The following is a 16005-nucleotide window of genomic DNA, read 5'->3' as shown; positions in this document are numbered from 1 at the left end:
GAGTCAGCCAATGGAGATATAAGAGGAAGTTCCTTAGAAGCATGCATGTTCACACCCATGGAACTTGAATTGTTTTCATCACCTTTAAACTGATTACAATAACGAATACACTTTCTGATAAATCAGCACCCATAGACAGACAATTTAACTTGCATGTAGCCTCATTCAATTAAGAAGTCAGCTTCAAATTAGCTTCCTAATACAATTCATTGTTTTCCTGCAACAGATGAGTTTGTTGAAGTAAACTTTCATACGATATCATCAAACTCTGAACATGATCTTCAATAGAGATAATTAGGTCATCCATTTTATCATCATCATCCTAGAGTAAGCCTCTTTCATTCAGCATGTGAAGTTCAGCTTCTAACCGTGTGATCTTGTCACTTAGTTTTGTTCTGACCAGACGGAAATACTCAACCTCTTCTTATAACACAAACACCTTTTTGACAAGTTCTGCATTGTCCAATATTGCAACTCACATCTTATCAAACAAAGATTCATACAAGTTGGACAACTCCTGAGATGATAACACATTGGTATCATCCAATACTTTGTCTTTTCCTCTGGAGGATGTTTCATCAACAGATGCAACAAATGCAACAATCTTATCTTCATCATCTGATGACTTGTTTGATGACACAGAATCCTGCTCTCACTGTCACTCCAAGTAGCCATCATAGCCTTTTCATGTTTCTTACTAAAAAGTCTAGTGTTGGCACATTCAACTGCATGGTGCCCACTTCCACCACACATAAAACAAAGACTAGACACTTTGGATAGACTTTTGTCTTTCTTTTCTGAAAAATCACTATATTCTCACCATAGAGTAGTTTTTCACGATTGTTTGATGACCCCTTAGACCACTTGACATCTCTTCCTTTGTTTTTGAGACCTTTTCTGAATTACTTGATAAATAAGGCAAGATCATCCTTTGAGAACAAATCACAAAAGTCACTTGTAATGTTGCTATTACCAACAATTTGAAGAGCAACATCTTTTCCCTTTTTGGTGACACCATCATCCATCTCAAGCTCCATCTCATAAGTAATGAGTTTCCCAACTAACTTTTCGAGCTTAATCTCATTTAAATCTTGAAACTCTTGGATGACAGCCTTTTTTGCTTGGAATCTCTTGGACAAAGATCTCAAGATCTTTTGAACAATTGTTGTTTCACAGATAGGTTTCCCTAATTCCAAGGCTTCATTCATCAACATTTCAACCTTTTCATAGAAAGCTAAAAGGTTTCGGACTCGAGCATTCTTAAATGTTTAAACTTCGAGAAGGTCATTTGAAGCTTCAAATCTCTCACTTGTTTGTCACCTTCATGAAGGATTCGAAGTTTATCCCAAGCTTGCTTGTCAATTGTGCAATATCGAATATAAGCAAACTGAGTTGGCGATATGGCAAATACAATGGCATTTCTTGTCTTCCTATTTGTCATGGTATATGTCACTTCACCATTAGTACATTCATTTTTAGGTTTGATCACCAACTCCCCATCAATAGCTCTAGAGTGAGCCCTTCACTCAAGAGTAAGATAATCAATCGCAAGAAAATCATGTGCCTCAAGGAATATTTGAAACTTCTCACTCTATGCTGCATAGTTCATGCCATCAAAGAATGGAGGAGAGTTACACGAACATGATCCATGATGTGAGACAATCAAATACCAGTAAAATCCCAGAGATTACTTTATGTATGTCTAGAGCAAGGCTCTGATACCAATTGAAATTGGTACTAGGTGGAATACTCTACAATAAAAACTTAAAAATAACTTTACTGACTAGTCAAATGTACTAGTCAACTGAGTTCAGATTGTTAGAATCCCACAAGCATATAAATCAAACAAACTTAAAAGGTTAAAACTTAAGAATGTGAACTTCAATTAAGTCATAATCTTAGTACTTGGGTTAAGTTTACTTAGTTAATAAAGTGTCAATACTAGCAAACCCTACAATGTTGAATTCCAACAAGGTTATAAATAAGGCTTTGTAAAATATTGAATACAAGCAAGTTTTTGGCTAGAAAAAACCACGTCTAGATTAAAAAACCGGGGACTCTAGTGAGTCCAATCCACTAGTGTAAACAAAGGTTCATACAAAGACCACACAAGCTCAATTCCTAGATCCCTATCTATGGAGCAGCTTTACCTTTGTGCAACCTTGCCTTACACGAGATGGACTCCTTTAGTCTTCACAAGATGGTAGCTCTTCCTTAGCTCTTCACCTTGTGGCACCAAGATTAACACGATTAATGATGTGATATGATTTTATGATATGCGCATGAGATTTGGATTCAACTGACCAGTCAGGTTCTTCAGTCAAACAGTTGAAGAAGAATCTAACATGAATTCAAGAAATTGGTCTATGAACGATATGGAACCTTAGGTTTAGACCAAAAGCTTAGTGCAACACCACTAAAACAATGCAACTCTAATATGCAGTGATTGAGTGTTTGTGCATGAGATGGTTTTGTGGCTAGAGTTTCGGTTTAGAAGCTTAAGAGGTAGCTCTAGGCTAAATGGACTCATTTTCTCAAAATCTGAAAATCCTAACCAAACACAAATGAAACCTTGAAACCCCTTATAATGGAAGAGATGGATGTTTCAAACAAAGGGAATAAGGAGACACGTGTCACGAGCCAAAGAGGCCTTCCCAGATCAAGGGTGAGAGATCCACGCACGGGAAAAGGTGTCAGATGGCCCCATGTGGGCTGTCTTATTTTGTGTGCCTAAACAGGTGGAAAACAGACGAAAATTCTTACTAGACAACTACACTAGACAAAAGGAATCTAAAAAAATAAGCTTAACCTGCATATGCAAATGTATGATTCAAACCTTTTGTAGTGAAGATGGCTGGTGCTTTGACAAGTTCAACCCCCAGTGGTAATTCCAGATCAGCATTACACCCTAACTCTAAACTATGAGCATGTGATAGCAAATACAAGATTTGACAAGGGAATCCAAATATAAAAAAAAAACTAGTACTTAACAGAAGTTGATATAAACGTACTAATATACGACTAAAAACCTTCTCATTTTCTTTTCACTGTGAAAAAACTAGCAGTGCTGCAGGCACTGTCAAGCTTCACTTTTCCACAATTCTTGCATCCCCAAATTTCCGTTGTCTTTCTCCTCCCAGCATTCTTGCCACATAGTTCATGTACTATTTGACCAATATTATTAAACAATAATGCATGAATAATTAGAACGCACTTCATCTCTTCACTGCAATTTTGGATATGCTTTTCCAAATTTTATTATTATTGGGTTTATTCATCTATTAATTTTACCATTTTTTTCTTATTAAAGTTTTAATATTTCTGCGATTTCGAACAAATCCAACCTTCCCTTTCCTAAAATCTTCATCAAAACATGTCGGCGAGGAAGCCTTCATACACAAACCAAAACCCAGCACCCACCTCTCATCTTAACATGGTTGTAGGCAGAGGCTACAAATCTCTCCAAAATCCCTCAAATTTGCCCCGACAGAAGAACAAGTGTTCGGATTCACGAAAAATAGATACCCAGATGCAGTTTCTGTAATGGGTTCGAACTTCGAAGGTACACTATATTTGCTTGATTTGCCCTTCGGTTTCGTGCTCGAATCACGCAGTTCTACATGGGAAAATTTCGAAGACAATAACAATTTGGACCCTATATAGAGTCTACCTATATGCAAGTGGTGACTTCCTGTAGTAGTACTTTAAATTTCTGTTTGGTAGAGTACAAATTATTTCAATCGAATAGGATAAATAGTCATCACATAGTATGAGTCGAGTGTTTAGTGCGATATCGAACTATATGTTATTTATACTGTATTTAATATTGTATCGAATAAGAAAAAAAAAAAAAAAAAACATAAAAAAAGTTTGACAGGTCCTTGTTTGTTGTTGAATTTTCTCATGCTTATACCCATTTAAAACCACACAAATGCTAATAATTAAAAAAAATAATAAACCCCATACAAAAGTTCGAATAAAGTACCCTAACCAAATCACAATGGTCAAATTAAATTTTTGCTAAAGAAAACTCTAGAAAGACACATTCATGTTGTTAAGGAGAGTCTGATTTAATATTTTTGCTATTAAACAAAAGGTAATGTTAAGGAGATTAAATTTACAAATCAAATGATGTGTCACAAATAAAAAACAAGCATTAATCGATACTTAACCAATAATCTAAACATGTACAACCACATCATTTAGTTTAAAATTTTTGGTCTCTCTAATATTACTCTTAAAACAAAACAATGGCGGCTGACTAGTTTCCTCATTCCAGCATGCCATTTGGGATGTTGGCAACAACATGGGTTTTTGGAAAGGCAATGTCACTGCTACATGAATTTCATCTGTGTGCAAAGCAAAATAAATACGGACTGTCTCGGATTGGATTAGCTTCAAGGACTAAGCTGGATTGGTTTAGACTAGACTAAGTTGTACTACTGTACTAGTATAGTGAAACGTTTGGTGCAGTGTCAGACTAAAAAACTGGACTAACAATAAATTATTATTATTATTATATTTTAATTTATTTTCTATTAAAAATATCAAAATGAATATATGGAAAAATAAAAGGGCATAGCCCTCTTCTTCTTCACGAATTGCATGTGCTTCACCCTCACCGACAGTTCCACTCAATTTGTTGGATTCTTGTAAGACTACCATAAGCCTTAATGTAAAAGGTACTAATTAACTTGGTAAGATCATATACCTACAGAAATTAATGAGTTGATAACAAAACCTATTAGAATTTACATAGAACAACTTTGTATTTCATTTCATAAAAGGAAAAATAACAGATAAATTGAAAACAAATGGGTAGCAGTCAAAACCCAAAAATCAAAACCCAGAAACCAATCAAATCTGAGAAATCAATCAAACCCACAAATCGATCAAAAACAAAAATCTATCAAAACCCAGTCATAATTTCATGAATCTTCAAAACAAAACTGAAGAAAACTAAGAAGAGAAAGTGGCAGAGGAAGCCGTGATTTACGAGGACGCGGTGGTGGTCCTGGGATGGTCCAGCGAGCTTGTCAAGCAGGATGAGGAGTCGAGCAGAGTGAGGAGTCGAGTAGGACGACGCTAGAGAAAAGAAGGGTCTTAAAAAATCTGGTGGTAGTCGTCTTTACCTGATAGGAGAGGTTGCAGAAGAATAAGAAACTTGGAGAGGATGGAGCAATTTTCTTCAGGGATTTGATCGGGAAAAAATTATTGGCATGTTAGAAATGGTGGGGGAGACCAAATCGGAAGTGGGTATTGGAGGTTTGGATGCATTGTGGGCTAAAGCGTTGGGAACTGAAGCTTGCAAGGGCTTGGCATCCATGGTGGTCACCACAACGCTCAAAGCAAATCGCCGCCACGATGCCCATTTCCTCCCCACGATCTGCAAATCGACGCAAATTCCTTTGAGATCCAAAAGAACGTAGCCCAGAACTCGTACAGGGGTGAAGCAGAGATGAGGAACAAGATGAAAATGGATGCGAGAGTGGAGAAGAAGAAGCAGGGGCGAAGCGAAAGGGGCTAAGCGAAGATATCTTAGAAAGTCCCGTGGTTTGTGGAGGGTCTCGCTAAGAACTCCTAGCGAGGCCTCTAATCCACGCGAGTCCCCTTTACTCCCATTTAACTTAGTCCCAATACAAACTAAACATGGGACTATGTAAGTAAGTAGTCTAATCCAGTCCAGTCCCAGCTAACGAGGCCAAACAAACCCCCCCTAAGAGTATATTAGTACTTTTATATTAATTTTTGTTATAATTATCATAAATTTAAAAGCTCGTCATAAATTTCAAAAAACATCGGCTAGTCCCTTTTTTAAGAGAAAAAAATTAAATAAAAAAAGAGTGGGTATAATTCTCCGTAGTGTCTAAATTTTGGTTATTTTCAAAATTTCCATGAGCTCGTCAAACACATATTACATTTATTTTACCAAATTTTCCATGAACTTGTCACAAACACATGTCACATAATTTTTACAACAAACTTCAAATAACACTATGATTCATTACAAACATGATTACTAATTTATTACCAGCAACTCAAAGCAGCAAAAATGAGAAAACTACTGAGAGAAGAGAGGAGAGGAGAGGAGAGATGCATATATGTGTGGCATGGCAAGAGGACTCGAAAGAAGTTAACTACTCAATAGCAGCGGTAGACAGCAATAATAGTGCCACGCCGCGGCGGTGGAGCGAAAACCGTCATGACGAAAAGAGCTACAACAATCACCACCAGAACTGCCATGAGATTAAGATCGCCTACCAAGCAGTAAAACTTCCCCATCAGTTTATATAAATATATATGCTGTATATACTGTCACAAGTTCTTGAAAGCTTGAAAGCTTCTGGAAATGGAGTGTGAGATTAATTGAGAGGGAAGGGAACGAATGAATGAATGATTTGGTGAGTGATTGAAGGTTTATAAAAGTATGAAGTCAAGTTGACTTGACTTGTTTAATCCTACGTTTTAGATTACCTTTAGAATCGTAGCCTTCTTTTTCTGGAGCGTTAAATCTTAGGTAGATATGTCATTGTGAATATTTAATATTAAGAGTTATTTCAACTAAAGTGTTATTTGTTTATTGAATTTGAAGTCTTTGAGATGAGAAGTTAAATTCGACATTAGACTTAATTTTAAATTTTATAAGTTTAATAGTATGACCCTTATTCCACTAACATTTCATCCAATAAAAAATTTGGTTTCAACAATTTTTTAATAAACACAATTATTTAAAGCTCTACACTAACAATAAAATAATAGAGAGCTGCTAGACCCACCATATTGTCTTATTTCTCCACCTACGTTATAATTTCACCCACCATAAAAAGTCAAAATATTAAAATATTATATTCTCACTTACTATTATTCCTAAACTGACCTCTAATATATCTAAAATTGTAAACTTGTCTCTTAGGAGAAAGAGAATAACTTCTTTGCCCGATTCCACAATTGTAACGTCACTATAACAAGACCATTGACCTTCCCAACTTCTCGAGCCCATTATATTAATTCTTCCCTACTCTTGAATAATTACATACCAAAATTTCACATTATAAATAAGCATACAAGAGTATAATTTTTCACACAAAACACTAAGAACCTTACAAGAAGTGCGAAGGAAAACAATATCTGCATGGAAAATCTCAAAAATGATATCACGGGGATGGAGAGGAAGCTATTGGACTAGAGAAACAGGTTTTTCAGTGTTATAAATGAGAAATATGAGAACATAAAAAATTTCCAAGTAATGGCATCGTCATTAGAGCAAGACTTGACAAGTGCATTTATATTGTTCTTCTCAGAACTTCTCAGAAGTTTTAGAAAATCTGGTTACAATTGAAAAGCTTACTGAAGATTTGAAGAAGGCCAAACATATGACAGAGCTAGAGATTGAAGAGAAGAACAAGAGAATTGTTGATTTGGATAAGGAAACATCTGGTTTGCGGAAAAGTATAACTAAGTCTAGAGGAAGCCATGTTTACTGAAAAACGACAAGCATGAACTTAGTCTTCAAGCATTATTGGAAGCAAACAAAACTGGAAAATTGTAAACTTGGAACCATCCGAACAACCAAAATTTCACATCATGAATAAACACCAAAATCTTTCAATTGAGCGGGAAGCAAAAATCTCATTACGTGCTGCTAGTGGTATAGATGTGGCTGTGAAATTATTATTATATATTAAGGTTCTTATCCGTCATTTTATAAATGGGTAAAATTGTATTAAAATTTTTATTATAAAGGTGAGTGAGGAGATAAGACACTGGGATGGGAATAACAATTCTCAAATAATATTGGCCTTTTAGCTAAAATTTGGTCCTTGAGATTTTCATAACTCCTCAATTTGGTCCTTAAAATTTGAAATCAATACAAATGGTCCTTAAGATTGTTCACCATCAATCATTTTAATCCTTCTGTGACTAATTATGTTAAATAAAGATTAAATGATAAAACTACCCTCAATTTAATAAATAATAGGCCAAAATGATTTGACAAAAATTGAAGGTATGTTTGCCATTTTATCCCTATTTAATGGAGATTTTTCACGGAATAACCAAAATGATTGAATGTGGACAAACTCAGGGATCAATTCTATCGATTTCAAATCTCAGGAACCAAAATAAGAAGTTCTGCAAATCTCATAAACTATTTTGGATAAAAAGCCAATAATATTTGACAAAGCAATTATTACATACATACATACATACATATATTTATATATATATATATATATATTGTGCAACAAAGCAGAAGTGAGAGAGATATAACATTTGCTAGAAATATAAGTGGAACAACTGCAAGGTATCACACAATTTGCAGGTAAAAAGAGGGAAAGGATATTGCTATTATTGCTTTCACTCTTAATCTTATGCTTTGTCTGATCATACATTGCATGTTCTTTATATAAAATCATTTACGTGTATAAGTCTATAAGAAAAATAAATGCATGTTGAAAATCATGTCATACAACAACAAAAAAATTGACTATTTTTAGTCCGTCTTACTTTTCGTTTTTGATTAATCATGTGAGCGTTAAATTCTCACAGCTTTTACAACAAAATATATGCACACACACACATGTATACATATATTATTCCTTTTTCTCCGCCTGTCTTTTCTCTTTGGTCTTTATGTTAAAACCAAGATTTTAAAGAAGAAAAAAGTATCATTACCAAATAAACATAGCTCTATCTATGTGTAATATCAAACTTTTTGACTGGAATAAAAAGCCAATAGTGAAATTGGGGAGCTGGAGATAAAAGATGACGTGTATCTGTGAAGTAATGAAGTAATTGAGGGCAGAGAAAAGTTTTAATAATACGCCTGAATAAGTTGTGTGTCACTTTACACTGTAAATTTTCAATTGGATTTTGCTCTCCTATATGTTCAATCATTGTGCCCCTAAAAGTTAGTCATGTGCATTGCTCGTGTTGAAATTAATAAAAATTTGACAACACTAACGACTGGTATGGGCATGAATTGAAAGTTGATAGGGAAAATTAGTATGAAGAAATTTCCAAGACGAAAAAAAACTATTTCGTGTTGGAAGTTGATAGGGAAATTTAGTACGAAAATTAGTATGGACATGAATTGAAAGTTGATAGGGAAATTTCCAAGACGAATAAAAAAAAAAAAAAAAAAACTATTTCGTAAAAACGAAATAAGCCTTTTTTGGCACTCTAAAACAAATTTGTACTCATATTATTTCAGTTTTTTTTTTTTGTTAATTTTATGGAGAACCACAATTTCTTCGTTGTATCCAAATAGGATTTCCATCATATGAAAGCTCAACAAATACATGTGCTCATAGCACCTGATGAGTGTTATTTACGTGCACGACTTCAATGTCACCATATGTGAGAGGGCATGTAACGAGGTAGTATTATTTCACATTAAAAAACAAAAAACTTTTATATTTTTATAAACAGTTAGATTACTCACTTTATTGTCAATCAAATTCAGAACACAAGCTCAATTTCTAGGACCAGTTTTTATGCAGGCTTGCAAGCCAAGCGAGTTGTGCAGCTGATTGAGCTCTGATTTGGAAGGGTACATGATTTCCACTTCAAATTGCTATCAGCAATCTCAATAAGGGTGCATAATCTTCACCAAATAAAGCCACTCACATACCCAAATTTTCTCTTCCAATTAAAATCAGTTTGGTTTGGGTCATTACCAAGGAATAAATAAAGAAAGCTAATATGTCACTCTATGGTTTTATTTCTCCTCCGACGATATGTTTTCATCCACCATAAAAAGTTTAAAAAAAATAAACACTCTCTTCTTACCCAGTTATATTCTTAAAATATCCTTAATATTGTTAAGTTCTAGATAAAATAAATATAAAGAATAATAAATCTTGGAGATTTTAAGAAAAGGGAATAGCCACAAGCGTCCCCCCTCCCCCATACCCAGCCAAAAGCAACCACAATCAGGCACCATATATGACAATGGCAGCTCCTTTTCTCTTTTCCACAAGAAAAGTTACCTTCCTTTCTTTTTCTTCTCCTTTCTTTATTCTTCTCAATCTCTTTTCTCCCCCCATATCAAAGCTGAATTTAAGATTCATATCCATATTTATTATTGAATTTCAATTCAGAAGCAAGGGTTGAAAAGTAGGAGAAAAGAAGAGAGAATTTGGGGTAGGTGAGGTGGACGGAAGAGATAGAAGATGGAAGGGTCAGAAGAGTTAGAAATAGATGAGGGATGAAGAGACAAAATGGAGAGGTTTGATTCGTTTCTCATTTAAGTTTTTTAATTTTTTTTTTCCTATTCCTTTTTTTCTTTGACTAGAATGAATATATAAGATGATTGATTTTTAGGAGAACTTTTTAATTTTTAAGAGAACATTTTAATTTGGTACGAAAAATTTTAAAGTGGGTGGAGAAATAAGACTATGAGGTAAGTTCAATTATAGTGTCAATGTCATACAATCAATGTATACCAACTGAATTCACTCACATTGTGTTGTGTGACTAACTTAACTTGTGCATTCCAGACATGGATCTTTTATTTTTGTTTAACATTCGAGTAATGCTAGGAAGACTAAATTTACAAACTAAATGATGCGTCACCAATAAAAAATAAACATGTTAATCAATACTTAACTAATAATTCAATCAGCAAAACTTCTATATCATTTAGTTTACAAAATTTAGTCTACAAATGTAGTCTCCATAACATTACCTAAAAATAAAATACTTGAAGACACAAATTTGTTATTCAACTAAGGAAGTTTCTCTAGCAAAGGAAACCCAAGGAAAGTTTCAAACTTAGGACAACTTTGAGGGAAATCTTCAAACCATTAGAATTTAGAAACGACCACTTGAAATATTGAGACTCTAAATAGGGATTGTTTATCTTCCCCTCTTTCTTAAGAAATTCCTTTAAAAAAAATTGTTATTAGCACTGTAAAAAGTCATCATATACTTCTTTCTTTTTTAATTTTTTTTATTAGAAAAGAGTGTATGCTAATTTGCTTAGAATCTCAATAACAGTTCTATTTTTATAATATTATTTATAAATATCGATGTGTTTACTAATGTTCCTATTAGCTAATTTGTCATTCATTTCGGTAATATATATATATATCAGATAAGTACCTGTCCCAAGTTTTTTTTTTTTTAATAAAAGAAAATACAGCAAAAGAAAAAAACCAAACTATAAATATATATTTATTTATTTAAAAAAAAAAATTAAAAAAAAAACTCTGAGTATTGTGAAGCTGGATGAACTTGGCGCTGGGGATTGTACATATATGTACAATGAAAGCATAAACAAAACAGTTCTCTTAAATTTTTTTAAAAACTGAATTGCACTAGTAGTTCTTGTAATTTATTTGGATTTTTCACTTCCCCTCATTTTGTAAGTTTTTTTGTAACACTTTGGTCCTTGTAATTTTATTACCAAAGTTGGCCAAATCTATTAAACAAGGAAAAAAAAAAAACTCCTTCCAACTTGAATTTTTCAAATGAGAAGATGTGAATAAAAATAGATGAAAATCGAACTTAATTGACATAAAATAGATGAAACTCGAACTTAGTTGACATAAAAATAGATGAAAATCGAACTTAATTGACATATTAAAACTAAAGCAAAAGATGAAATACAACAAAGTACAGAAGGATCACGAAAGTGAAATTCCAAGTAAACTACGTCAACTAGTGATGCAACTTAATTGGCCTCAAACATGAAAGAGAGAGAGAGAGAGAGAGGAATAAACATAAATTTATAATATTATTATCTGTCGTTACAATTGGAAAAGAGCTCATAATTACAAGACCTTGTCACAATCACTTATCACATAATTTTTACAGCAAAATTTAAACAATTATTATGATTCACTAAAAACAAGATTTTTGATTTATTACATGCACCTCAATGCAGCAAAAATGTGAGAATTTCTGAGAGAGGAGAGGTTGACATATGTGTGGCATGGCCCTCATTCAAAGAAGTCAACTACTCAACAGCGGCGGTAGACGGCAACCACGGGGCCACGCCGCCGTGGAGCTAAAACAGTCATGATGACAAGAGCTACCACAATCACCACCAGAACTGCCGTGAGATCAAGACCACCTTCATCGCATTCAAAGCAGCAAAACTTCGCCATCACTTTATATAAATATGTGCTATATATAATGCAAAAGTTCTTGAAAGCTTTTGGAAATGGAGTATGAGATTACTTGAGAGGGAGGGGAATGAATGAATGAATGACTGAATAATTTGATGATTTATTTGGTGTTGCAACTTGTGCTCGTTTATAAAAGTAGGAAATCAAGTTGACATAAATTGCCAATTGAGAAATGTCAAAAATAATCTTTCAAAGTGGGATTTTACACAATTCTTTATCACTTCATAGATTAGCATTAATTTTCGTACCATATTTTAAAATATTGTACCAAAAACATGAAATGGCAGAACGTCCGTGAAAAGTCCACTTCTGATAGAGTCTCCTTCGCATTTCTCTTGTATATTTGAAGTATTCTAGTTTTGCGTTACCTCGAAGGAGTAAGTAGTAACGTAAGTTGATAATTAATTTCCAAACTTAACCAATTGATGATACATTTTGCCAACTTCTGCACACTCATTACTTGTTTTACTCACATTCGCTGTCAAGCACTAATGGAGTTGTTTGTCCGTGAGCTCGATTTATTTTACATATTGAGTAATGCTAGGAAGACTAAATTTGCAAACTAAATGATGTGTCATCAATAAAAAATAAACGTATTAATCAATACTTAACTAATAATTCAATCAGCAAAATTTCCATATCATTTAGTTTACAAAATTTAGTCTACAAATGTAGTCTCCATAGCATTACCTAAAAATAAAATACTTGAAGACAAATTTGTTAGTCAACTAAGGAAGTTTCTCTAGCAAAGGAAACCCAAGGAAAGTTTCAAACTTAGGACAACTTTGAGGGAAATGTTCAAACCATTAGAATTTAGAAACGACCACTTGAAATATTGAGACTCTAAATAGGGATTGTTTATCTTCCCCTCTTTCTTAAGAAATTCTTTTTAAAAAATTGTTATTAACATTGTAAAAAGTCATCATACTTCTTTCTTTTTTAATTTTTTTTTATTAAAAAAGAGTGTATGCTAATTTGCTTAGAATGTCAATAACAGTTTTATTTTTATAATATTATTTATAAATATCGATGCGTTTACTAATGTTCCTATTAGCTAATTTGTCATTCATTTGGTTAATGTATATATCTGATAAGTAGCTGTCCCAAGTTTTTTTTATTTTTTTAATAAAAGCAAATTCAGCAAACGAAAAAAACCAAACTATAAATATATATTTATTTATTTATTTAAAAAATAATAAATAATAAATAATAAAAACTCTGAGTATTGTGAAGCTGGATGAACTTGGCGCTGGGGATTGTACATATATGTACATGAAAGCGTAAGCAAAACAGTTCTTTCAAAATTTTTTAAAAACTGAATTGCACTAGTAGTTCTTGTAATTTATTTGGATTTTTCACTTCCCCTCATTTTGTAAGTTTTTTTTGTAACACTTTGGTCTTTGTAATTGTATTACCAAAGTTGGCCAAATCTATTAAACAAGGAAAAAAAAAACTCCTTCCAACTTGAATTTTTCAAATGAGAAGATGTGAATAAAAATAGATGAAAATTGAACTTAGTTGACATAAAAATAGATGAAACTCGAACTTAGTTGACATAATGAAAATCGAATGTAGTTGACATGTCACATCCCGGCTCGGGGCGGATCACTTCCCGGGCCCGCTCCACCACCGTAGCACGATATTGTCCGCTTTGGGCTTACCATTCCCTCACAATTTTGTCCATTCCCTCACGGTTTTGTTTTTGGGAACTCACGAGCAACTTCCTAGTGGGTCACCCATCATGGAATTGCTCTAGCCCCCTTCTCGCTTAACTTCGGAATTCCTACGAAACCCGAAGCCAGTGAGCTCCCAAAAGGCCTCGCGCTAGGTGGGGATGGGAATATACATTTAAGGATCACTTCCCTGTGCGATGTGGGATGTCACATGACATATTAAAACTAAAGCAAAAGACGAAATACAACAAAGTATAGAAGGATCACAAAAGTGAAATTCCAAGTAAACTACATCAACTAGTGATGCAACTTAATTGGCCTAAAACATGAAAGAGAGAGGAATAAACATAAATTTATAAGATTATTATCTGTCGTTACAATTGGAAAATAGCTCAGAATTACAAGACCTTGTCACAATCACTTATCACATAATTTTTACAGCAAAATTTAAACAATTATTATGATTCACTAAAAACAAGATTTTTGATTTATTACATGCACCTCAATGCAGCAAAAATGTGAGAAATTTCTGAGAGAGGAGAGGAGAGGAGAGGTTGACATATGTGTGGCATGGCCTTCATTCAAAGAAGTCAACTACTCAACAGCAGCGGTAGACGGCAACCACGGGGCCACGCCGCCGTGGAGCTAAAACAGTCATGATGACAAGAGCTACCACAATCACCACCAGAACTGCCGTGAGATCAAGACCACCTTCATCGCATTCAAAGCAGCAAAACTTCGCCATCACTTTATATAAATATGTGCTATATATAATGCAAAAGTTCTTGAAAGCTTTTGGAAATGGAGTATGAGATTACTTGAGAGGGAGGGGAATGAATGAATGACTGAATAATTTGATGATTTATTTGGTGTCGCAACTTGTGCTCGTTTATAAAAGTAGGAAATCAAGTTGACATAAATTGCCAATTGAGAAATGTCAAAAATAATCTTTCAAAGTGGGATTTTACACAACTCTTTGTCACTTCATAGATTAGCGTTAATTTTCGTACCACATTACATTTTAAAACATTGTGCTAAAATCATGAAATGGCAGAACGTTCGTGAAAAGTCCATTTCTGATAGAGTTTCCGTCGCATTTCTCTTGTATATTTGAAGTATTCTAGTTTTGCGTTACCTCGAAGGAGTAAGTAGTAACACAAGTTGAAACTTGATAATTAATTTCCAAACTTAACCAATTGATGATACATTTTGCCAACTTCTGCACACTCATTACTTGTTATAAAAGTCAAGATTAACGTGAATTAGGTCAGCTAGTGGGTGCAAATGTGGAAGTTTCATTTACTAAAGGAAGTTGTTTTACTCACATTCGCTGTCAAGCACTAATGGAGTTGTTCGTCGGCGAGCTCGATTTATTTTACATATTGGTAGCATTTACTATTTGCTCGAAGAACCACTTGATGTTATTGTTGAGAGTTAAATTGGGGAGGTGAAAGATAAAAGTGTGAATATCATAAGGGGCAACCTTTTAATCCATGTAAATAGCCTACGAAAAGTAATTAACCATCTAATTAGCCTAATAATAAAATAATTAACGTAAAATCAATCTCAGAAAATACAGAAAAGCACACACCAGAAGAAGGGATCATGTCTCAATCAAAATTAGAGAAGCATATAACTTGCTTGTTACATTAATTGCAATAATTAAAATTAGGGTTAAGTACGGATAACTAACAAATCTTTTGAAATGATTTCAAATTAGTTCAACCTTTTAAAACATTTTAAATAATTACCTAACGTTTTAAAAATTAGACATAAATTCGATCACCTACATTAAGTGATGACTCTACAAAAATTGAGTGATGAGATGGACAAATACTAACATTAATTTTATCTGATCACCGTCTTTGGAGCTCTAATTTCTCAAATCAACCCCTTTAACCAAGTTAAACTGTAAATTTACTTGGCTAAAATGCGTCAATTTAGAAATTAAAAGCTCCATGGATGACTTGAGAGTTAACCCTAAAAATCATTATAAATCGATCAGCATAATGTTAATGTATTCTGCTGATGGTTCATGGTGTTAAGAAGCATGTAGAAAGTCACCTACGACATGAAACAAACACACATTGTAATGAGAGCAGAGTGCGTGGGACAGTCGCTCACGAGGGCATCAAGGGCCGGGACTCCGGGAGTCACCGCACGCAGGTGGGTGATTGCTACTTGCATTTATCATATCTGAG

Source organism: Pyrus communis, chromosome 13 (genome assembly GCF_041283825.1).
Source record: "Pyrus communis isolate YQ-2024b chromosome 13, ASM4128382v1, whole genome shotgun sequence".
Lineage (NCBI taxonomy): Eukaryota > Viridiplantae > Streptophyta > Magnoliopsida > Rosales > Rosaceae > Pyrus > Pyrus communis.
The sequence above is the reverse complement of the archived record's forward strand: the minus strand, read 5'-3'. Positions refer to the sequence as shown.